Genomic DNA, 24,911 nt, shown 5'->3' with positions numbered 1-24,911 from the left:
ATAGGACCTGTAGGCTCATAGTCCAGGTTTCCTCGTGCTAAATTTCTCTCTACATCATTATCAGAAAAAAAGTAGAAAAAAAAGTGCTAATCCTTCCAAGAATACAGGAAAGTACAGAACACAAGAAGAAGAAAGACAGATAGCTCTTACACAAGCCTGTGTATCTAAAGTGTACAGTTTTATCAATACAAAGGACATCCCAGAAGCTGAGTTCAGTACATATGCTCAGTCAAAACAGAGTGATTAATAGATTTGTGTAAAAGGCTTGGCAGAGCATGCAATGCAAAAGCAACGTTCAGTAACAACCTATGCCACCTCTGCAATAAAACTGTACCACAACGCTCCGGGATAAGAGATGCTCTCACAACAGTCTTGCAATTGGAATACATTGAACTGAGTCCCTTCAGAGCTCCAGCTTGGTCTGAGAGAAACAAACCCCTATGTGCCACGTTGTAATAGAATTACTGTTAAGCAACATCAAGGTAATGATTTACTCTTTTTATTTAGTAGGGTTGTCAGAAGATTAGAGACTAATAATGTAAGCCTCTGCTGCCTGGTTGCAGGAACTGGCTCTCAAGTCACTGAGTTCTGGTTTGAATGCCAACCTCAGCACTCAGATGTGTGCAAGCAACTTCTGATGAACTTAAGGGGAACTAGATAGACTTCAAGGTGAAATTTGTAAGGATGTGGCATTTAAACCAAAACTCTTTACTTTACAGCAGAGTCTTAACAAGTTTTACAAATACACCAACAGAGAGATTCCTCCTTTCCCATTCTCACGCTGGTCTGCTACAAAGAAGTATGGTAAGTCTTGTAGAATCATATAAGAGCTAATAAAACATGATATGAAAGACCATTTCAAAGAGATTTTAATTTGGAATAAGATTTACTTGAAGATATTGGAAGGAATTACAGATAAAAGTGGAGTTTCCAATTCTATAGATCTTTATAAAATTTATATTTATAAAAATTGACTGTTTCTGGAATGATGATTAATGTCTATCACTACAGTAGCTGAAGTTAAAATTAGAACAAGGAAACGAAGCTTCCTACCAAACCACCTTTTTTTTTTTGGGTCTTACAAGACATAATTCAACAGACAAGACTGACGTAATTCACAACACTCTACTTCCACCTCTCTTCTTCCTTTTTCACCACTAAGCACTTATTACATGAAAAATGAAAATGAGTAACCCACCCTTTTACATTTATTAAAATCAGTTTCAGGATGTGAGCTGTAGCCCTGGAGTGTCGCATTAATAAAGATAAAGACATCCCAGTGACTGATTTCAGCAGAGTAAAGCTCTGCTGGAGAGTAGGAAGCTTATTTTTCTGGAGAAGAACTGAACATGGAAGTAGAAACTGGCGTGCTAAGTAAGATCTCCCTCCTCCAAGGGTCCTTGTTTTTTATTTTGTGTATCTTTAAATGAAAAATTCAATGCTAATAAAAGATGAAGCTGGAGTTATTTAAATCATCTCAGCTGAAAAGCATTTTAGAATTAAGCCTTGCTTTTGTTTAATGATTAATTATTAAATTGCACAGCACAGGTTCACAGTTTATCTAAATAGGAATACTGCCAGCCAAAACAGACCTGACCTTATTTCCATCTGTTACAGCAGAATAACACCAAAAGATGCAGCTCAGCATGAACTTCAACAATGAAGTACATTTACACTGAGTAACAATGGAGTTCAGGTCACTGAAGTCCAATCTAAATTCACATTTTTGACCCAAAAGAGAGAAAATCCACACATGCAGACTATATTTCCATCACCCAGTATGTTTCCGTTTCATTTTCTTGACCATACAAGTCCTAAGCCTAGGAATCCTAAATCTTCTTACTTCTTTCTACTCCTTGTTCTCCTCATTTACTTGGCTATGCTTCAAAATGAGAAAGCTTTTGCTTTTAGTCATGTCTGTTATGCGTAAATCACCTTTCAAGATGGGTCTTGCAGCACACTTATCTCTCTCTCTCAATCTGCTCAACACTCAGACAGAAAAAGATCTGAGGCAGCAACACATCCAGACATGCACACTGGTGTCCCTGGACTCTCCCAGTCTTTTCTTTCCAAGTACTGCCAGAAGCAAGAAATGAGGAATGTCATTCAAACCCCAATGTGCAGGTTGTTTTTATACAGCAAGTTGGGACTAATCACTTAACAGGAACTTGGTAACCAGTGTTAAGCCAAGGTGCTGGAAAACCACAGATCAGCTACAGGGCAGGAGATGAACAAGAACATAAAATACCAACAGTCAACTCTAAGAACTGCATATTTAAGTAAATTTCCAGTGTGCACATTGCTGCTCCTCCTCTGCTTCTTTTAAGGATCCAGCTGCTATGATGAGGGATTTTAGCTTCTGGTTTGTTTAAAACTGCATGTTATCCTTCCAGTTAGAGGAAAGGCTTAAAACATAGAGTGCAGGCACACTGGTAGAAAGTGGATAATAAATGCTTGCTTAAAACACAGACATCATCTTCGCAGGGACCTCATCCATGACCTCTGATACTTGTGCAGTGTTCCTGCCAGGAAGAATCGAATTCTAAAATTCCAGGGTTTTGGTACTTACAAAAAAGGTCAAATGTTACTCAGCATGGTCACCAGATTTTAAAAAAAAATTATTAAGGCTGATACTTCACTCAGTTGTTGCTCCCATATGATCTCCAATAGAAATTCCATTTTCGTATTTTGAGGAAAACATCTGGAGTGAAAGATTTCCTGTTTGAAGAGTCCTTACAAGTGAGTTCACGATTAAAGGCATAAATCCAAGTTTCTCCCAGTACTCTCATTTATGGCAAAGCTGAAGGGATAATGAAATAAAAGCCTTAGTTAGACAAAATCAATAATTTTCCTATTTGGGGGTTGCAATATAATGCCTGCACTGAAACAATCAAGAACATCAGTGAAGTGTTTTACAGAGAGGTGTGCCAGCCCTTTGTGCATGCAGTGTCACAGGTATGGTACATGTAAAGGAAGTTTAATTGCAATGTCAACTGCATCAAGCAACTAAACCCATAATCTGTTTACATGGACTACCGTAGAGTTTTCATAAAGTGATCTTAAATCTATGGGCAGGTATTAAGTTTTGTAAATGTTCCATGAGAGAGTTAAAGCCATCTCCACTCCATACAAGTCTCTGTAGGCACCTAAATCCATTTGGAATAATCAGGAATTACCACAGTCACCCTTCTGCACTCAGAGACTACCATATGCAGTAGCACCACCTACATGAATTAGAGTCAGTCAAACTATAAGGAATAGAACCCCAAATTCCTGTACTCCTACTCTAACATAACCAAAGAAGTGCTCTACTCTACCATGACCAAATCAAATCTCTTGGTTTTATAAGTTACAGTAGAGTGGTTGCATTTAACTGATGAAAAAAGTATTTACTATTTAAAAATCTAAGGATACAAAGCAAGTTTGAAGTGGGAAGTTTCTTCTTTGACAAAAATAACAGCAGAAGAGCAGGGCAGGGTTGGAATTAAAGACATGTATTTTCTGGAAGACAGAACAGATCTAATGATTCAAACATACCTACTGTTCCATTAGGATGGAAGTGATTCTGATCATACATGTATAATGATGTAAAGTTTGTCAGTTGTCATGTTATAACTTAAAAGTAAATGAAATAAAAATCTAGAAAGCTTTAATCATAACCAGCTGAACAGTGAGAATTTTCAAACACCAAGAGAAAAAAACAGGCAAAAAACCCTGAAAACAGGCATTCCCTGGCCTTCTTGGAATTCTACCTTTGGCTTTTCCAGAAAGGTAAGGAATCAAAGATGTGTTTTTTCTACCTGAGGGCAACTACAGACATGAAAATTAATCCAGCAACAAAATTCAGAGCAGCTATTCCAAAACTTAGCCAAGGACTTGCTTATCTCACACCAGCAAGATAGCCCAGCTCTTTACAACTGTTTCAGGAGACAGATCCAGAATGTCCACTTTCCAAGAAGCTTTGCCAGAAGTACTTTAGAGAGAGCCCTAACTACAGAGTAGGTGTCCTTGAATTAGCCTGGTCAAACCAGCCTGTGACAGTGGCAGGAAGACAACTGGAATGTTTACAACAGGCATGCCAGCTGTGCTCTTCTCTGCTCCTAAAAAACAGTTTGCAGGAGCTGAAGCACCATAAGCATTGCCAAGCTCTGACTTCTGAGCAATTGTAATTCCTTTTCTGCACTGTACATCGTCTCTCTGCCAAAGATATTCAGATATGCATAACTACTGCAATAACACCACCTTGGAAGAGATAAGAACTTGGTCATTACTGGAAATGAGCTGGCACACAAACAAAACAAATAGATTATTTCAGTTGTGCTGGTACGCTGGGACAGGGGGAGAACAACATTTAGGTTAGTTTCCATAGGCAGTCATGTCCATGCATTCTCCCCTAACTATTACCTTGTTTAAAATTAATCCCTTTCCTCAGGAAAAAATTGTTTTCAGATTCCTGTGTTAGATGACATGTAGACTCTTCAACTCCCTTTATTTTAAAGAAAAAAAAGAAATTGAACATTGGAGTGTATGGAGAAGAGGCAAGACTTAAAAAAAAAAATCTTCAATCAGGTCTTTAAGAAATACTGTGTAGTCAGTATATTGCTCTTAAAAAGCATATTGACTAAGAATTCTCTCATGTGCTCCAGTCTAGTCATCTAAAGCAAGCAACCCGATGATACATATGCTTGTAATATGTAAGATGATAAATAATTATTTAAAGTTTACAGTGATACCCAGTGTAGTTATACTGAACAAAACTTTAGTGCCTTCAATTCTTTCCTCAATATACCACAAAAGGCATAACTCACTTAGTAATCTTAGCATAAAACAAGTAGGGTTGATAGAAAGAGGAGGGGGGTGTTGATTAACAAGAGAGTTAGCAATGGTTCATGAATACTGGAGGAACAGTGATATATGTACATGTGATAACAGCATGAGAAATACACATTCCATTTAGTATTTACAGAAATGTATTCTGCCTCTCAGATTACCTCTAAGGCTGCCTTAAATCCCTCTGATTTCTAGACTCCAAAACTCCCTTCCCAACACTGTTCCAGTACAGCACAGGTTCAAAACCAATTGTGAAGCAATGTTATCAGGAAATGCCTTTGTGGAGTAAGTTCACCTTAAAAGAAAAGACTAGAGGAATGCTTAGCTACTCAAGAGAGAACGGTCATCTATCATTATTTTTCATTTATTATTTTCTCTCTTGCACCAGAAATCCCTATCCAAAGACAAAATGCATTGTGAAAGAATCATTGTATCAACCAACATGTCTAAATCTAAACAAAACCAATTTATTCTGGCAGTTCCCTGCTAACTGTTAGGAGTCCTCACCATTGCTTACAGAGCTATTCCTCAATGCTACTGAGATCCTGAGCTTCTGGGAACTTTCCCTCAAGGCCCAGTAGAAGTAGTAAGCCAAAATCCTGATCCTACAGTAACACAAACTAACAGTTTACAAACAGTAAAGCACTTACAGATGTAAGTAACTTTACTAAGATTAGGGCATAAGCCAGAAACAATTAATGCACTCAATACTTGCAGGGCTGCACATTCCAAACAACTTATGAAACTGCTGGATAGTCTGACAAAAGCATAAGTTACCCACTGTCTAACATCCCATGCCAAACAGGGATGTGGAAGACACACCAACACTAGGGCAATGCTGTCAAGTTAAAACACATACCCCTCTGTTAGAGCAACAAATGCCCCAGCAATCCAAGGGCTCTGGGGCAAAGAGCAAACACTGTCACAGGCACTTTTCCTACAGGTGAAATGACAAATATGTATATGCCTTTTGGTCATCCCTCTTTGCGTTTCACTGTTGTAAAGAACAAGTTAACAGTTCTTAACGCATTTCCATTTCTACTCAGCATTCATTACCAAAGTGACTACCACGTTTGGTTTTCCATCAAAGGAGACTGCTTCACATCCACTTAAGTAAGAAGGAAACTTCTCATGGCCCCTGTTTTGCTTTTTTTTGTAGGCTAACCAAATTTTCTAACAGCAATATTAGATTGGAAGTCTGGTCTTCAAAGTACAGTGGGTTCATCTGCCTGCAGGAGCTTCCAGATTCACAGTCAGCTGATCAGATTGGCCACAAACACAGGAATTCTCACTCAGACAGTCCTGCCTGAGGTGTCTGCTGGAACTTATCTTGATGTATTCATTCTTACTGTTTTGAAAACTTTAAACCCTTTAACCCTTTACAGAACTGTTATCTTCCCATTTCTCTCCTTTACAACTTAAAAAAAAAAAAACAAAACCAAACCTCTTATTTTCTGGACCTTTTAGTATGAAGTTTGTCATGCTTTGTGGAGAAGTTTAAGGAAAGCTGGAAGTTTTAAAAACAAAAACATGACAAACAAGACACAGCATTTAACCAACCACAAAGCTGACCCAGTACTGACTCCTCACTAATGGAATATTGGCAAGGTGTATCTATTAATCAGCTTTTCTGCAACAGCAAGATGGTTCCAAAATACTGTAACAGGAAGGGAAAGAAACATGTTATGCCTAAAAGAAAAACAGCAAGTTAATTCTGCTTTTGTCTGAAGCATAAAAGAGGTATATGAAGGAAACAAACTGCAGAGGCTCCCACTCTACATTTCCTGTACAAATACAACCAAAAATAAACAGAAGAGGTGTATAATTATTCAGATCTAAATTTGCTTCATAACCTCTAAAGACAGTAAACCTAAGAGCAGGGTGAAAGTGGAAATTTGCTTTTCACAGTAGGAAACATACCAGTTTAATGCAACTAATTTCCAAGAGGAAACTTTAAAACTCTCAGTGCACAGCCAATCTGAGCACACAAACAGCAGGAGACTCTGACAAGTGCTCAGCAACACTGCTGCACCTGTTGAAGTTAGAGTGGTTAGAATGGTACGAGACCAGTTCAGTCCCACTACTGACCTGGACTCTTCTAGCATCAAGACTCAAAAAAAGAAGTCTTAGCAGGTAGGATGGTAGGATGGGAAGCGTTTATCCACTTTCTCAATTCATTTGGGACGTCAGTATCCAATTTGCACTGGTCACTCGTGGGATAAAAGCTGACAAATTAACTAAGCACATGCCAGGTGTCCTTGCTCTCTACTGATACAAGAGGCACAGCACAGAGCTTGCACAGAGCCTACACGTGTAGATAAATGAACGGGAACTACATATCTAGGCTGAAGTGGCAAACCCAAGTAAATAGGAGGGGACTTCCACGATTGAAGCAGATGATAACACTAAAGAAAATGCTGTCACAAATGCATTTGTACTCCATGTTTCACCCCTAAAGAGTCTTGCCTCATCCTTTAAAGCACACATTTAGATTATCCCTTGAAACACGCCAGAAAATGACTCCCGATGCTCTCAACACCAAAGCCGCAGCTCAACACAAGTGGGAAACGCAGCTACAGGAAAGCATCTACACCTTTTTTTCCGCCCCCTAAAGAGCCTTTCCTTCTCACGCCGGTGACCTGACCCCATCCCGCCTCCCGCCTGCAGGCGACCAAAGCAGCACCGACCTCAACGCGTCAACCCACGGGACGGGGAGACACGAGGCGTCTTCCCGCTATTCCCCTCCCAGCAGCGGGAACAGCACCTTCCCCAGGGAACCCGGCCGCTCCAGGGCCGCCTTTCCCCGCCCGGCACCGGGGCTGTCCGGGGGCGGCCGGCACGGCGGCTCCCGAGGCTCCCGTGACTCACCCGAGGAGTTTCCCGGCGCACTCGGGCACGGCAGCGGCGGGAGGGGGGAAGGGCGGCGTGTGGACACGCGCGGGGCCGGGAGCGGGGACAGGGGCGCGAGTGGAGCGGGGCGATGGCCGCAGAGCGGGAACGGGAACGCCTCCGCCCGGCCCCGTCAGACAGGGTGCCGTGAGGGGACAGGGCGCCGTGAGGGGACAGGGCGCTCACCTCAGCCGCGGCTCTGCTCGGCTCAGCTCCGCGGGCAGCAGCAGCCGCCACCACCACCACGCCAAGCCGTCATCCCCTCTCCGTAGCCCCGCCACGGTCAGGGCACCCCGCCCCCACCCCTTCCTTCACCTGCCGGGACGGGACCGCCCCGCTCCCGCCTCCCTCGCCCGCCCCGCCGGCGCCGCCGGTGGGAGCTGCCAGCGGGAGGGGCAGCACCGCCCTCACGGCGCGGCCGCGGGTCCGGGCGGGGAACGGGCTGAGGGGGCTGTGCCAGAGTCCGGCCCGAATCAGCCCCCGTGCAGCTCTGCCAGGGCTGTGTGTGCTGGACGCTCCCGGCGGCCACTGCCTCGGGTCTGTCCAGAACCGGGAGAGGTTGTAAAAGACCTCTGAGATCATCGAGTCCAAGCTCAACCTGTGACCGAGCACACCACTAAGCTAGACCATGGCACTAAAGTGCCTCGTCCAGTCTTTCCTTAAGCACCTCCAGGGACGGTGACTCCATCCCCTCCAGAAGTTGCATCCCCAGAGGACGTGACTTGGGGATCGGGTTTTATCTGACTGGCAGCGGCGTCTGACACAGGTGCCTGCCTGGAAGACATCAGGGGCAGGGAGAAAGCAGGTTGTAACACATGGCGAGGATCCTTTGCAAGTGTCCTGTGTCCGTGGGGGAGCAGGTGGAGGCACTGCCCCAGGCCTGGTGCACTGCGAGGGCGGCCGGCTCAGGTCTGGGCAGGGCACAGCGCTCAGCCGGGCTCTGTGGACACAGGTGGGCTCTCAGTGCCCCGGTTTCTGGTGCCAGGGCCACTGCAGAGATAACCCAGGTCCAAACAGCCCAGGGCCCTGCCAGCCGTGCTGGCTCCAGGCTGGCCACGCACAGAGCCATGCATTGCCTCTGCACTCGACTCTCATTTTATCCAAGCTTTCCCCATACCCGTGGTATCTAAACCCCATCACTCTGCAGTTTACCTGTATCCCCAAGAAATGTTACATGGTTGGAAAGTTTTTAAAGTATTTTTAAGTCCTATAAAAGGTGACTTCTAAAATTGGATAAGATAAAGTTTACTTCATTCTCACGTGTTAAATGTTAATTTGAGATATACTTTTCATTCAGTATTTCAGATTGTATTGGGCTTTTGTTTGTTTCTCCATTTGCCTTTTATTACTTCCCAGATGTTTGGGGTTTTTTTGTTTTTTGATGATATGAGTAGAATATTGAAAAATCAAAATTATGTTTACAAATATAGATAAGAAAAATAGGAAAAATTATGAAAAAGCTATTTAAAAATGTTCAGCAACTTAGAATGCATTTTTGTACTTGTAAAAATGATCTACAGAGTAGTGTTACTACTGTGAGAGTACTGCTGTGACAGGTACAAAGTGGTCAGTTTTAATTTCGTTTACTTTTTTACCAAGAATGTAACTGAAAAAGAGCACGTAATAAGGCAATATACCCAAAACACTGATCTTTGCATAATTCTGAGATTTATTTGAATAAAAAGCAACAGATTCCTTTGCTGATTAGTCAGCTAATACTTTTAGTTTTGAAGCCCTTAACCTTTACCATGGTATCAGAGTAGTTTCTGTGGTAAGAAAATAAAGTGGTGTGATATTTCCTGTCAATGCCATTTATTAGTGTTTCTCTTTGCCATTCACGGAAATCTGTAGCAAGAAGTAGCAAAAAGAATCTCTCTTGTGAATACAACAGAGCGGAGGTTTGGTCTGTAAAACAGAGACTGGCAATAGCTGGAAATGTAGTTTGGTGCTGACCTTTGATTATTTTATAACATAAATACAGAGCTATTAATACCTGATATTGGCTTTGAAGGAGTCTCTATGCAAAGAAAATAATGATTTCTTAGTACAAGAAAGGCATTGCACTGGCAGAACATAAGGAAAATGAAGCTTCTTAAGCCTTCCCACGGTGTATCTCTGAGTTGCAGCCAGCAGCAGCCTTTGCCCAGCATTCAGGTTTCTGTTGCACAAAGACTGAGAGCTGTGTACAACCGTGGGCAGGCTGAGTAACACAAGTCCCATATAAAGACCACAAGCAGGAAAGCTGTTTGAATGCAGCTCTTCCACTGATTTTGGTGCAAGTTCTGTGTCAGAACGTCCTGACTCTGTCGGTGGAAATTACAGCATTTATTTTCCTGCCTGACTAAACCCAGCACTTTCAGTCTCCAGAGAAGACAGATCAGTGTCTTAAGCACATTAAGCTGAAGCAGGTGTGGGGAACCTTCCCTTTGCTGGCCGAATTTGCCCTGTGACTTCATTTCATAGGGTACAGCCCGTGATTAAAATGATTGTGTATGTTATTACTGGATAGCAGAACATGTTAACGTGGGGTCTGCCAAACGTGTTGGAAAGGCATTCTTGGTCCTTAGCAAGGAAAATGTTCCCCACCCTCAAACCAAAGACTAAACTGACAAGCCACGATACAAACTGTACTACAGGGTAATTGGCCCTCCTCCATCTCTCTTCTGAGTTGAATTTTGGTTTTTTACAAGATAAGCTTTCTGTGTGGCCTAACTTTCATACTCCGTTCCAGCTGAAGGGACTTGAACATTTGCTCATTCCTCCTGGAAAAGCCTTGCCCAGTTCCTTTTAGGATCACACTTGTGTAACATCAGGAAATCATAGTTATTTTATGAGCTTGCTCTTTCTCGGTTGTCTCAAGCTGATAAACTCATTACTTGAATCTGAAGCTTTTCCCGGCTCACAACTTTATTATATTCTATTGAAATTATAGAGTTAGAGAATATCCTGAGTGAAGGGGGCTCACAAGGATCATCAAATCCGACTTCTGGCTCTGCACAGGAAAACCCAAAAAGTCACACCATGTGCCTGAGAGCATTGTCCAAACACCCCCTCAACTCTGCCAGGCTTGGTAGTCATTGGAGCCATCCAGTTATTTTTAATTACAATAATCTTTTGCAGTGAGGAAACATTCCAACTTCATTTAATCAATAAATATTACATTACCTTAATCTAAAAAATCCATGCTCTTTTCAAAGAGGATGGTCAGGCTAGTCAGGCTAGTCTGGCATGGTCTACTTTGTGGGAAAAGATTTCCATTTTATCCCACTTATCTGTACATCCTTAATTATTTTTTTCCTCCAAATTTGTATATAACAAATCAGATTGAAGGGACTGAAGTAGATGTGATGCTGCTTTCACCTCCGTTCTCCTTAAATACAGAACTTGCATAAGCCTTGTTATGAAAAACAGTATGTGATTTTTAGCTGAACTAGATTCCAAATCTAACAGACTTAAACAATATTTGTGATTTCATTAGCCAGCTCACCCAGAATTCTGAGAAGGGCACTGTCCCTCACTGCCTTGTGGCTCTGCTTCCTCCTTCCTTGTTCTCTTTTTTTGTTTTTAATGTGCTTGCAAAGCCTTGGTCTCTTTGTTATAATTGTCTTCGCATGCCTAAGTTAGCTGACACTTGGCAAGTCTCATTTCCTGGCCTCGAGACATGGCTTACCTCTGGTGATCAGTCCTTCTTTCTGCTTCTTGCACAATCCCTGCTTATACCTGATTTCCCATTTGCTCCGCACTTTGAGCTCCAGCTGCTCCACGGAAGTTTCTTTCCTTGCTTCTTACACAGTCATGTGGCACGAGGAGTCACACAGAGCCCTGTGTAAGCTGGCTGTACCAAACTGGGCATCATCCAAATTGCAAACCTGAGGGGGAGTAAAGAGCAGAGTGCTTGCTTTTTTTTAAGGTTTTGATTATTTGTAATTCTATTGATTATCCAGTAAAACATGCTCAGTCTCAAGGAACTAAAGCATTTGTATCAAATTTCAGGTACTTGTATTCTGCTTGAAAAGCATCAGAGAATTGTATAGCTACAAAAATACAGAAGTGACAGATCAAAAGCTGGTGCTGTGATACCAACAAGTTTCCTGACTATGGGATTCAGGACTGGATTACCTATTTAAATATGCAACACACCTAATGCTTGAAATATTCTCAGGTATTTCTCATTCTTTACTCCAGAACCACAGCCAGTTTTTAGTTTGCTTGCTGCTCTTTCTTTTAGCTGCTCTTCCATGGGAATGCAGGCTGAAAGCACGAGTCTGGCTCCAGAGACACTGTCAAGGGGCCCTAATGGGGCCTCTCAATAACAGTGCAGCACACATCAAAAATAACATTTGCTCCGAGAGGCACAAGGACTCCGATTGTTCTTCCCAAAAGGCACACATTAAAATGACAATATATTTAGGTGCAAAGAGAGTACTTTTATTTCTTTGTTTGTTGGAAGTGCCAGAGAAACATGAAAAATATTTAAATTCCAAAGATAAAGAGATCCCAGAAAGAGCAAATGTTTTCATTAGCAATATTCTCTGTTGTGTTTATAGGACTTTTACCAAGCCTTCGGTAAAAATAAAACCTCTGTCTTGGCTTTTTTGTTGTTGTTGCTTCTTAATGCTGACAAATACTGCAATTAATTTGTTACATAACCTATTCCAGGGCCCAACTGTATCCCTGTAGAGACAGAGCAGTCCATTATGGATGAAGGAAGTATGCCAGAAAAAGCAAGGCTTTGTGAAGGCGTTTTGCCTATTTCTGTCACGCTTTCCGGCTGAAGCTTTAAGGAAATAAACTCACTAATACTTCTCCGATGTCCTTGGCTGACAGCTGGTACCTCCCTCCTTGTCTTCAGTGCTCTGGTGTTGCTGGTGTGCAGGGTGGGAGTAAAGGGATCTGTCTGCAGTCGTTACCGTCGCTGGCAACGCGGATTATTCCATTTCTTTTTTTTTGCTGTGCTGCATTTGCAATCAAATTGTATCATTCCTCTCCACAGAAAACAACAGTCTCTCCTGCCTGGCTCTTTGTGTGTTTGTGTTGAAGCAGCTGTGATTTGGGTTTGGCATCATGTGTTCTGCCGTGGGAGGCTCAGGGATGTCCAGTTGACTAACGTGTTTTGCAGTTGCATGAAATATCTAGAAAGAACACAAACAGTGTTTGAAAAACAGGGTTTCATAAAAATTCCAAGAAAGTAATCTGTCACCTACCTGGTCCTCAGAGGAAATAACCACACTGTGGATAGCTGGGATTTTCAGTTCTCATCATTCTTAGGTGAGGAGAAGGCCACTGTTGAGACTAGAAGAACGTATTTTCCTTAACTTGCCTGCTCTTTTTAGAAGAAAGCATGAACTTTTCCCACATGACCTCATCTGCTAACCTGTGTTCTGATAAGACAGGTGAGAAACATCGGTTTCCAACATATGTTCCAAAGGAAAATTTCCTTAAAATCCCAAATGTAACCAGTTTCACACTAAGCATATAATTAAAATGACAGTTAACACCAAACTTTTAGTGAGAGTGAAACACATCTCCAGGTAAAGCTCTCTTTTTTTTTTTTTTCACTTTCGAAATGGTATGAACAAACTCTAGCCTCAGCTGCAGGGGCAGAGAATCCCAAATAACACACTGCTAAACCTCCATCATACAATTCGTGATTTGAGTGCTCTGTGCTCTGATCTCCTCCTACTCCTTCCACTCCGTTACAGCAAACTGCCCCGCAACGGAAATCATCACAACAATTCCAGTCTGCTGCTGGTGAGTAACATCATCTTCATCTTGTCAGAGTGATATAACCTGCATACTTGTGGAGTTTCCAGAAGGAAATTACTGCTCGCATAACTACAGCCTTTTTTATGACAGCTCACACCAATCAAGACATAAAATCCAGCACAGGAATACAACCTTTCAGAGCCCTTCAGCTCCAGACACGCTTATGAGGGCAGGAACACCACAAAGCTTGGTGGCCAAGAGTTTCGGTATCATGGAGGAGGATGAAATCATCATTAGAAAAATGGGAAATCAGGCATCTGTCAGGAGCAGGATTGGATTGTGGGCACAAGCACAGGAGGAGGATGCCAGGGTTGAAGGCAGCAGCATCACTAAAACCCTCGTGGTGTGAGGAAGCTCCTGCCTGTGTCTGCCTGGTGGAGACAGCTGAAGTTGCTGGTGTGGGTGGCAAGTATTGCTAGGGAAACCAGGGCAGTTTCCAGCTTTGCTCCCTAACAACAGGACACTGAGTCACCCTCATCCTGCCCTTTGACTTTGCTGACATCCTTATGCCCTTCCTCAAATCTTTCCTCATATGTGGGCTATGTTTGTCCTGTTTCTCCCATAGTTATCTTTAAATCCCTGTTAGCATGAAGACTATTTAACTCTCTGAACCACTGCTTTGAGCATCTTTCTGGCAGGAACTGTCACTGTAATCATCCTTTTGAACTGAGCAAAGCTGAGTAGATTTTTTATATCCTGCAAGGATGTAGAATCCATCACAGCATCCTTTAAAAACTGATGCATATGCAAATGCATATATAATAAATTTAAAAGGCTTAAGAGCACAGTAAAATAGGCCAGAACTGTTGTTTAAAAGCAACTTGCAAGAAGTATAAAAACCAACAGTAAATCCTTTTCCAAATGCATCAAGTGCAGGCAGCAAACCAAGGAATCAGTACTGTCAATATATGATTAAAGTTTAAAGGTAAGCTCAGAGAAGATAAGATCATAGCAGATCATTACAGAAAAGCTGAAAAAATATCTTACTGTCTAAAAGAGTTGGGGAAGTTTCCATGCAAGACCTTTTCACTGGGACAAGACTGTATTCTCAAAGGAGTTCTAAGTGTATGTACCTCAAATTACGGTGTATAACCTTTTGCTTAAAAGCAGCATTTTATCTGAGAAGAGAAAGGTAATACATGTGAGGCTGAGGGAGCTGGGGTTGTTTAGCCTGGAGAATAGGCCTCATCACTCTCTACAACTCCCTGAGAGGAGGCTGTAGCAGGTGGGGGTCGGTCTCTTCTCCCAGGCAATGAGCAGCAGGACAAGAGGGAATGGTCTCAAGCTCTGCCAGGGGAGGTTTAGGTTGGATATTAGGAAGAAGTTCTTTACAGAGAGGGTAATCAGGCATTGGAATGGGCTGCCCAGGGAGGTGCTGGATTCTCCATCCCTGGAGGTGTTTAAGAAGAGACTGGATGTGGCACTTAGTGCCATAGTCTAGAAACTGTGGTGGTAGTGGATCAAGGGTTGGACTTGATGATCTCAGAGGACCTTTCCAACCCATTTGATTCTATGATTCTATGTGATTGTGATTTTTCTTTAGTTGTTAAAAAAATCAGGATCTACAGGTGTGGCATCTGGACCAGAGTGAATGAATAAAGAGTGTAATAAAACAAGTAGGAGAGGCAATATAGATAATGTGTCATAAAGGAGTCAGTACAGTTCTTAGAAAGAGGGCTTATGTTTCACAAGCCAGTCTGCTGACTTAAAGGAGTCACTAGGCATGTGAAAAGGGAGATTCATCAGATACAGCTTATTCAGATTTCTAAAACACCCTCAGTGCAGTTACTTATCAAAGACTTTCCAAAAAACTGCCCACTAATATAAAAAAAAAAAAAAAGAAGGCTAAAAGGTGGAAAAAAGAAGGCAGGAGTTAAACAGAGAGTTTTCACTTTGAGGAAAGGCATTTTCCTTCCTTGGAAACTGGCATGGCAGTTAAGCTGTTGAGCATATTCATACATGATATAATAAAAGTACCGTAATGCAAAACTCACTGTGAGAAGGGAGATGAATAAATGTGCTGATATCGAGTCACTTGGGGTAGTAAAGATAAATGCTGATGTGTGAGGAAGGACTTAATAATACTGAGCAACACAGCAAGCTCAAATACATTGCACATAATTGCAAAAATCTTCCTAATGGCATATAAAATGGGCCCTGAGCTGGTTATTACCACTGAGGAATGAACACTTGGGCTATCATAGTTCCAAAAAGCTGGTGGTTCAGTACTTAGGAACAGTAAAGCTGCAAACACAACATTAGTGACTAACAGCAAGGGAACCAAGAACAAGTCTGGGAACAGCCTCATGGCACAGTATAAATCCACCAAGCTTCACAGCCTGGGAACTGTTTTTAGGGCAAGATGCTCCATTGCAAAGAGGGCATAGACAAATGCCACAAAATGTGGTGATTGTGTGATTAGGCTGTAGATCTCCTTGCCTCAGGATGCCACGGATATTAAGAGTTCAGTCAGGTTTCAAGTGAGCCTGGGAAAACCTAAAGCAGGAAAACCCATCATCAGTTAAAAAAAACCAACACTTCTCCCTCCAGAAAGTTCACCCCTTTCAAGGTTTTGGAGAAAAAAGTACTGGGCTAGACGGGCCTTCCATGTGACCTATAAAAACATTTTTACATTATCATCACTGCTCTTCAAGTATTTTGCTTCAGTTGTTTCCTTGACATTGTGAGAGTGTTTCAGCTGATTTCTCTGTAGTCACCTGATGAACTGTACCAGTAGATTGGCTCTTAGTAGATTGTCTCCTGAGTCACTGTGCTGTGTTTCATCAGGCTCAATCCACTGCCTGGTACATTCAGCATGAATTTTGCTGGGACTTCCTGTAAGATCCAAGGGAAGCTAGCACAAACTGTAAAAACTCAGCAGAGGTAGAAACTCAGAATTTTTTTTTTTGTACTTTTCTCCAATTCTTATATGAGAAATATCTGTGGATTTGATATAACTGGATTATTGCTATCAGGAGGAGAAAGATCAGAACTATGTAGAAAATTGCCTCACCCTTCAGAAAGGTGATGGAGAGGACAGCTATGTCTCAAAAGGGCACAGAAAACTAAAAGGGAGCTGAAAGTTCCTTAGAAACCAAACCTAACAACCATAAGACCCAAAACAGTCTTGTGATTGTGACTGCTGTGGACATCTGTCCAACAACTGTGCCAAGAATTCAACTAATAAGCCAAAAACCCAGCCAGAAAGGAACAAAGGAGTGCTGTCTCTTGGGGAAGCTGGCTGGTACCATGCAGTCTAACTCTGAAGAGCACATACTCTGGGAGAGATAAAATGCAGATGACTACAGACCCCAACACCCCTCTTTAGACTGAAGAATGTATTTGAAATGTTGCATTTTCAAGACAAGTCTGCACATCAAACTCTAACAGTCCTAACGAAAATATGTGATCCTTGAACCGAGAATAACGAAACAAGAGAGCCATGGTGAGTCTTCTGACTCGCCACTTGAAGAAATTTTACTATCCATAAATGAACGTGATGCTTTACAAGAGACAAAATTATTTCAACAATAAATTCTATCCATGCCCCACATAAGTAAATAAGGTATAGGATGGATCACTATAAACAAGCACGAGAGATGCTGTGGAGTTACAGAACAGAGCTGATGGCAGGACCATGGGCTGTGAAACATTCCAGTATGAAGTAGGAATATAGGAGGAATTACATCCCTCTGATCTTTGAAGCCTATCAGTCAGCTCTGCTGCAATATTTGTCTGCATATCAAGAACAGATAGCAAAAATGGAATTTATAAACAGTAGGCACAAAGCATACAGTTACTTGAACAACTGAAAGTCTATAGGAAGACTTTTAGAAAACATGTGGGCTACCCAACCACTGGTAAAACAAGGTACCAAAAGTTTCAGTGTAGAATAAAACTGTCCTTGCTTGTGGGGTGTCATCCCTACTACCAAAAAACCTGAAGGCTTTGACCTGTTCTAATATCTGAGTTGTAAACAGTCATTGTTCATTTTGTTTCTCCATATTTTTTAATAGCATTGTTATTATTTCTGTTCCTGGTACAACTATAAGAAAGCTTGCTTATTTTTCCAAGCCTTACACTTTTCAAAATCGAGCCAACCACATATTTTCAGCATTACATGAATTTTCCTTCACCTTGTTTTACATCACCAAGTGTTATGAAGCTTATTTTCTTACTGTTTGTAAAGCAATTTGAAATCTTCTCATGACAGATATAATATATCCAAGTAATTAGTCAGCCCCATTCACAGCTGAATCTTCTCCAGTGCATCAGGGTAGAGCTATTTGGTGATATGCTGAACAGCTGAGAAAAAAGGCATTTCTCCTCTGTTTCTGCTCACACAAAACTCACTGATGCCACAAAATATTTCCAGCGATTTTCTCCTCTGGGAAAGTGGAGGAAATTTCACCTTGATCAGAACTGATGTGTCTGCAGAAGTAGAACTCTCTGATGTGAACAGGCTGGTACCCAAGAAAGCCTTTGCAATATCCCCTTTTATTGCAAAACAACTCTTTACATTAGGAATAAAGGAGTGCAAAACTGAGGTGACAGAAGTTGTAATTTCTAAGAGCCAGTCACACAGCGTGGCAGCTCCTTGCTCACATCATATTAATGTGCCTCCTTCACTTCAGGCCATGGGGTCCATCTCTGAGGATGCTGAGACTCTCCCCTCCCTGTCCCTACTGTGCATAAACTACTTGAAGACACTGCAGGTCTCCGTGGTGCAAAGGACAGAAATCTGCTGGTACATTCTGCTTCTACAGATAGAGCATCTGAGCCCAGGACGTATCCTGCACAGGGTGAAAATAAATCACACAAAACGCGGCTACAGCAGCTACATTTTGACATGCAGTCTAGAAATGCCATCTTCTGAAACAAACTAAGCCCAACGTCAGGCTTGGAAATAACAATTATTTTAACAAATCCAAGTTCTGTATCGAACGCATCAAGCAAGATTCAGCTTCAGATTAAGAGACAGAAATTTAAATGTGAGCTAGCTGGGTAATGTTCCTTTGTAGCCAGTGGAGTTCTAGGGCTTGATTGTGGCTTTCCTGTTGCACACATGAATGGCTAATGTTATTTAGGATGTTCTGCTGTATCAATGACATCTGCACAGGGACAGCAGCTGCAACACAGGCCCTGCACCCCGGGAGCAGCAGTCAGGGACCAGGTGAGGTACCCATGGCATCAGACCAGTCACAATGTGCCTCTGTTGGGGCAGAAGTGTCCTGTCCCTGCTCAGTGTTTCAAAAGGGCTGCTCAGCTTATCCAAATGCACCTCCCTATTCTTCATCAAATAGCTAGGGTGCATTCCCTAGATTTCCATGGGTTATGAAGGAAGCCTTATTTGCAAATAAGGTAACTCCTCTTAGCTTCCTCAATTATGGTGTATTAATCTGACTCCTGCTCAATGGGCTTATTCAGATGCTTAACAATTTGCATTTTTTGCCACTTGAGATGCCTTAAGGTACCCTGAGCTTTCCCATGGAGCTTCCAGTTACAACACAGGAGCTACATGAGGCACCCATGTCCTCGGAGCTGTAGCTGGAGACGTGGTCCCACTGCTGAGAGCACCTCAAATGGCACTTGGCATTCATCCTTAGACAACCAGAACTTCCATATGTCCACGTGCTCTCTCTTTATCTTTTTCCCTCTACTGAAAGTCAGTATACTTGATTTATGAGAACCACATCAAGCCTAGATGCAGCTACTGTGCTGAAGGTGTGATGTATTAGCCACTTCCTCCCCTTCCTCTTATTTCTGTGGCCTGAGCAAAAGGCCCCTCCTCTGCATCCTCCACTGCCACAGTGGTCAGAGAGACAAAGGCGAAGGTCACGTTCTCAGGGTCTGACAGGCTCATGCAAACCCACACCCTGACCTCAAGGCTCTCTGGACAGCAAAGACTTGGCTTCCCAACCTTGCTGAAGGCATCTTCAGCTTATTATGGGATCAGTCAGTACACCAGCAGCACCCTGAGGCAGCTCACTCACATGATTATACTGAACACCCTAAATTCCTTGAATTCAAATGGGCACTGCTTATCACGGAAATGTTTTTTCCCCCATAGCTAAAACCCTCCATACAGGCACAGGTGGTCTCAGCAAACAGTTACTGAGCCCTTGTGTCTTCTGGGTTGCAGGTAGCTCAGGTCCTGCTGTGTGAGAGCATCCTTTTCCTAAGTGGATTGTTTTATAGTCTGCCAGAGACAGGTTTCCATAACAGGTTGCCATGGGGTAGGTAACTGATAGCATATGACAGAAATCTGTTAAAAGAAGAAGTTGGGAGTGAAGTTAAGATACCAAAAAGAAATTTTAGACATGCATTAAGAACAAAATAAACCCTAGCTGTCCTAGAAGGCCCGTTAGTCAAAGGAAATTATAAATCTGTCGATAACGATTCAGAAAATGCAGAAGTGCTTAAGGGTTTTAGTTTATATTTGGAGGAAGGAATATGATGTACCCTCATCACATGAAAATGATGAATTGTGGCCAAGTTAGCAAATAAGTCAGATGATTGCAAGATGCATCCCTTGGGATAAATACTGCTACATCAACCAAACTGCGTTACTTGCATCCAGGAACTGTAAAAAAGCAGGCTATGGAGTTCCTCTGGCTACTGATACTTCTTAATATCTTTTGGCATTAAAACCATCAAATGCAGTTGGTGTGAAATTCCAGAAGACTGGAAGTGCACTACTACTTTGCCAATATCAAAAACATGCAAACACATTGTGGGGGAGATCTGTGCACGAAAAGATTTAACTCTGCCAATCTCGGGTAAAACAGTGGCAAAAGCACAGGTATGTATTCAATGTTTCAACCTTTACAGCCTGATACAAATGTGGCAGTACAAAATACAAATAACCCAAACAGTGCACACATTCAGAACTGGCTGAAAGATTTCAACAAGTCCTCAGTGGGGCTCATCATGAAATGGTGTGTTTCTAGCAGGGTTTTATGCTGGACTACCCCTACTGAATATTTCCATCATTGATGTGGAATCAAAAAGAAAATAACCACGGGTAAATTTGCAGATGACAGAAAGATGGAGTCCTAAATGGAGATGAGCCCAAGATATTTATATTTGTGGACGACTAACACATACAGAGTGGAACAAAGTAGTCAAGGAAGCAAATTATCCTTCTTTTGATATTAGGAGATTAAGACCAGTGGCCTTTCTGCTAATGATGCCTCTGGTAAGCACAAAATATGCTACACTTCACTAGCACCAATTATCTTTTAAACAAATACAAGTTTTGCTTACACATACTGACATTTACATGGACATTTGCACAGCACTACAGCTATGATTGAAACCCCAGAGTAACTTCCCTAGAACATGCTTTCTTATCTGCACTCCAATATTTGTTATGCTTTGTGTGGCACTCGAGGCCTTGATAAATTTCTCTGAGAATTTCCTTGCCTAAATCTAATCCTGTTATCACCTCCCAGGCAATTTGCTACAAATTGCTAGAGATTTCTCTAAATCAGATTAGGTGCCATGGAAACGAGGCTTTGGCACCAGCACATCCTTTTCCCCACTGTATCTGACACTGACACTTCCATCTGGTGAACAGGCTGCTAGTCAGCACAGTCATCCAGCAGCCTGACTCCTGCTGAGGGTACTGCACCACTGGCAAATAAACAGCTGAAAGGACACATCCCTTATTTCCTGCAGTGGTATCCTTCCTCCCAGACAGCAGACAGACACCCTCTTCTTTGTTGTACAGGTTGAGTTTCTCCACCACTGCGCCTTTAGGTTTCAGGTTTACCAACATTCATTACGCTTTTCCTACAGATTTCAGCACAATTTTATATGTTTTATTCTTTTCCTCAGGCTTTCCTATGCCTTTTCATTCCAGTGCTCCGTAATCTGTTTTTAAATTGTATGTTTTTCAAAGGACAGCTAGAAGTCTAAAAAGGAGAATTATTCATAAGTAGCAATCCTTGTTCAACTCTTATATGGTAGATCATGGCTTTGATGAACAGCATTGCATTTTCCTTATATTTTATATCCTTGTGAAGATAACCCACTTAGAAATATCTTTCTTTAGCCTACTTTATAGTCTGCTTTGTATGCTGCTGTGTAGATTATTTAATCTTTTCACCGGAGTATATGTTTGCCAACACTGAGAGCTACATTAGAAATAATAAACAAAATACTCTTTTATGCTGTTATTGCAAAATAAAAGCCATCTCACAGCACCATTGAGGAATTTTAATATTGAAAGCCATCAAATACATGTGACCTAGATCATCTAGGGCAGGAAATACAAACCCTACCAGTAAATAACATGGGGAAAATTGGACCTTTTTCACTAGTATATCCTACACAAGGGGTCGCCAGGACATACAAGGATATGGGTTAGCAATGGCATGTGCAAGCAGTAAGAGTGCTACAAAGTGATTTGATGTGCAGCATTGTCTATTTACACAGACAATGTGCTACTGTGTAGAAATACCAGAGCTGGCTCTGAACAAACTGGCTCACAACAAATTGGCTCAGAAAGCAGATGCAGAGTGACTGCATTAGTATTGCTTTCCATCTGGGTTAATTAGTCCAGATAAGAGACAGGCTAAATCAGCTGGTACAGAGCTCTATAACTCTTCACATGAGTTTGCTCCTCAGCTTGCTCTCTGGGACCCAGCTCTGATTGTGCTGTTTGAAAACCTGGTTTGCCCCATAAGTCTATATTTACTGCTGCCCAGCAATTCTCTGTGAGGTACACAGTGAGTGTAAAGATAATCCCTTTCACTGGAGGGAATGCAGCATGGAGGCTTCGGTCCCTGCTGCAGGAGGATGGGACATTTTCCAGGCAGGGTCATACAGTGAAGTGCACGGAGAATCCCATGGGCAGAAACTGCAATCTGAGCATCCAGATCTTCTTCCCAGCACCTTCTCTCATGAGCATCTGTCCAGCAGGGGTTTGTATCATCCCAGACACACAAAAAACCATTGAACCTGGATTTCCCACAGTGTCATTGAGAACACTGCCATCAGCACTACTGGAACAGAAAATACTGGAAAAAAAGATGTCTGATTTCACAGGATTCATATCCTACAAGGAAGAAGCTGTGTCCCAGTAACACTGACTGTGCTGCCCAAGGCCAAGTGTGTTTCAGGGCACGTTCCTATCAGCTACTGTGAGCAGTTTATGCACTCCCAGAGCTGTGAACTTATTCCTTGCCTCCTGCTCACCATCAGAGCAACGCTGAACCTGCCAGTGAAAGTGTTTCCCTACAGCCTGGCATTGGGCAATGCTTTGCCTCAGGCTGATATTTCCAATCTTGCAATACTGCCTAGACTGTCCCTGAAAGCTGAGAACTGTTTGACAGGGACACCTGGGGTTCAGGTGAGGTTTGTCCTCACCTTGCCACACGCCACACAACTTCCTCATTGCCATCAGCCACTGGGAGATGCTGCTGCTTCTGCCGACTTCCACAGCACCAACCCTCAAACTGGCCTATGCAGTTCCTGTGGACAACATTCTCTTACCCTCTGGGTGTTTCAGACCAGCATAAGGAAAGCTGAAAACTTGCTTAGGGTGCTGTGGTGTTAAGGATCACCACTTCTTTAGAATTAAAATAAAGATTAGGAAGATACTTTGAAACTACCCTTGTCTCCAGAGAGATCAAGTAAAAATATATATTTAAAACATTCAAGTCAGACAGCAAAATTAAAAAATGCTGATAAAGCATTTGTGAAGAAACAGAAAAAAAAAATCAATCAGCAACAACAAACTCTGTATCTACTCAGTTGCTTGTGCACATTCCTCGACCCCCTCGTTTCCTCAGCTGGTGGCAGGACATGCAGGGAAGGGAGTGGAAGGGGCTAAACCCACCTCTTTCAACACAAAATTGAAGACTTCCCACTCTTATCCCTTTCCCAGCACTACACACCACCCTTTTCATAGGTAATTCTGTACCTATATTTGCCTAAGGTTTATGAATTAGCTTTATCCACTGAAACTTAGATTTTATATCTATGTGTAACTGAAGAAATGATACAAACATATAAATGGAATTAAAGAACCTGTTAATTATTGGGTTTTTTTACTGACACCAAAACAAATGATAGCCTGCTGTTCTGCAATGGTAATAAATAGAGGAAATCAGTTCCCCAGATCTGTCTTTGAGGGGTTTTGCAAGAACCCACTGTGTGCAGGGACATCTGATTTCACCCAGAAGAGAACATTACAGATGAAGCACAAAGATATATTTCTATCAAGAATAATTCAGCCCTTGGAGCTTTTGAAAGTTTTCTGTCTGCTGAAAATGCCACAACATAAGATGCATCGGGGTCAGGACATACCCTCACCTCTGAGATAAGCAGCTGTAAATCTGTGTTTTCTAATAAGACTGGAGATACCCTAGATGCTATACCAAGAAAAGTGCATGCATGGCCCTTGCATGGAAGTGTCTGCCTTGACAGGAACCACTGACTATTTCTATCACTGCTGCCTTTCCTGTCCACTGCAATGCCAGTGGAATGAGTTCCCATGGTAGAGAGCTGCCACCCTGACCCCTGTGTGCTGTCTGGTGACACCAGTGGTTTACTGAGGTGTGACACAGCCAGCTCACATCCTGGAGAGCTGTAACCCAGCGTCACCAAGATCCCTTGGAAACCAAAACACAGAAAATCTGAGCAAAAGCAAGAGGAAAAGTGGTAGGAGAGAATTCAGAACTAAATGTTGGTGACCAGGCATGACTAACTCACCTGATGACCGGGTATGAAAGGCGTTTACAGGATGTTAAGAGCCATATATTGACCACACAAGTTGGGTGTCCAAAGTAACCAGACTGCATGAACACTATCCTTTCCTGAAATGAACAGAATTATGGTCACAAGACAGGGGAAATTTACTTAGTCTACTGTCAAACCATCTAAAAAACCAAGACATTGGGAAATGCTTTAAACAGAGTTAGAGGGGGGAAAAAAGTTGAAGGAGTCTGGAGACAAACTGATCTTCATTGTAGCTGCTTAGGGCCAGGGCCTGAGTAGCTTTAGAGACTGAATTATCCTCAGCTCTTAACAAATGATCCCTTCAGGTTATACTTCAAGAACACCAGCTGGGCGGTATTTCAGTATGTGCTCTGTGGGCAGAGGCTTTGATGTCCAGACTGTCAATCCAATTCTTTTCAGAAGGCTCTGCTGTCATTAGAAAAAAATGTTAAAGGGGAAAAAAACCCCAACCTGCAAAAAACCCCCTCACATACAAGAGTGACAGGAAAGCCTAGCTAAAAACACACCTCTTCAAATTATTTACAGTAACTGAGACTGAGGTCAGGGGAGTTATTCTGCACTTTCACCATCACAGCTGTGCTGACAGTTCAGCCTTCAGTCTTTGGAGAGTTGAAACACTATCTTGTTTCAAAGGGAAATCACTGAAACTCAGGCTGAAGGGTCTTGTATCATGATGGAGA

General features: G+C 42.3%; 1 protein-coding gene across 2 annotated transcripts in view; it reads right to left on the bottom strand.

The window, feature by feature from the left end:
* Nucleotides 1–7,995, bottom strand: part of SH3BP2 (SH3 domain binding protein 2) — a 36,623-nt gene extending 28,628 nt beyond the window's left edge. The window contains exon 1 of one of the 2 annotated variants that reach the window (XM_050337996.1): nucleotides 7,906–7,995. The gene's annotated coding sequence lies outside the window, so the exon portion shown is untranslated. Of the gene's footprint in view, nucleotides 1–7,698; nucleotides 7,722–7,905 lie in introns of those variants that run through there. The other variant, XM_050337997.1, reaches the window with a different exon arrangement.
* Between the last annotated feature and the right edge of the window lie 16,916 nt (nucleotides 7,996–24,911).

The sequence above is a fragment of the Myiozetetes cayanensis genome, unplaced genomic scaffold (assembly GCF_022539395.1).
Source record: "Myiozetetes cayanensis isolate MyiCay16 unplaced genomic scaffold, myiCay2020 scf7, whole genome shotgun sequence".
Lineage (NCBI taxonomy): Eukaryota > Metazoa > Chordata > Aves > Passeriformes > Tyrannidae > Myiozetetes > Myiozetetes cayanensis.
The sequence above is the reverse complement of the archived record's forward strand: the minus strand, read 5'-3'. Positions and strand labels throughout refer to the sequence as shown.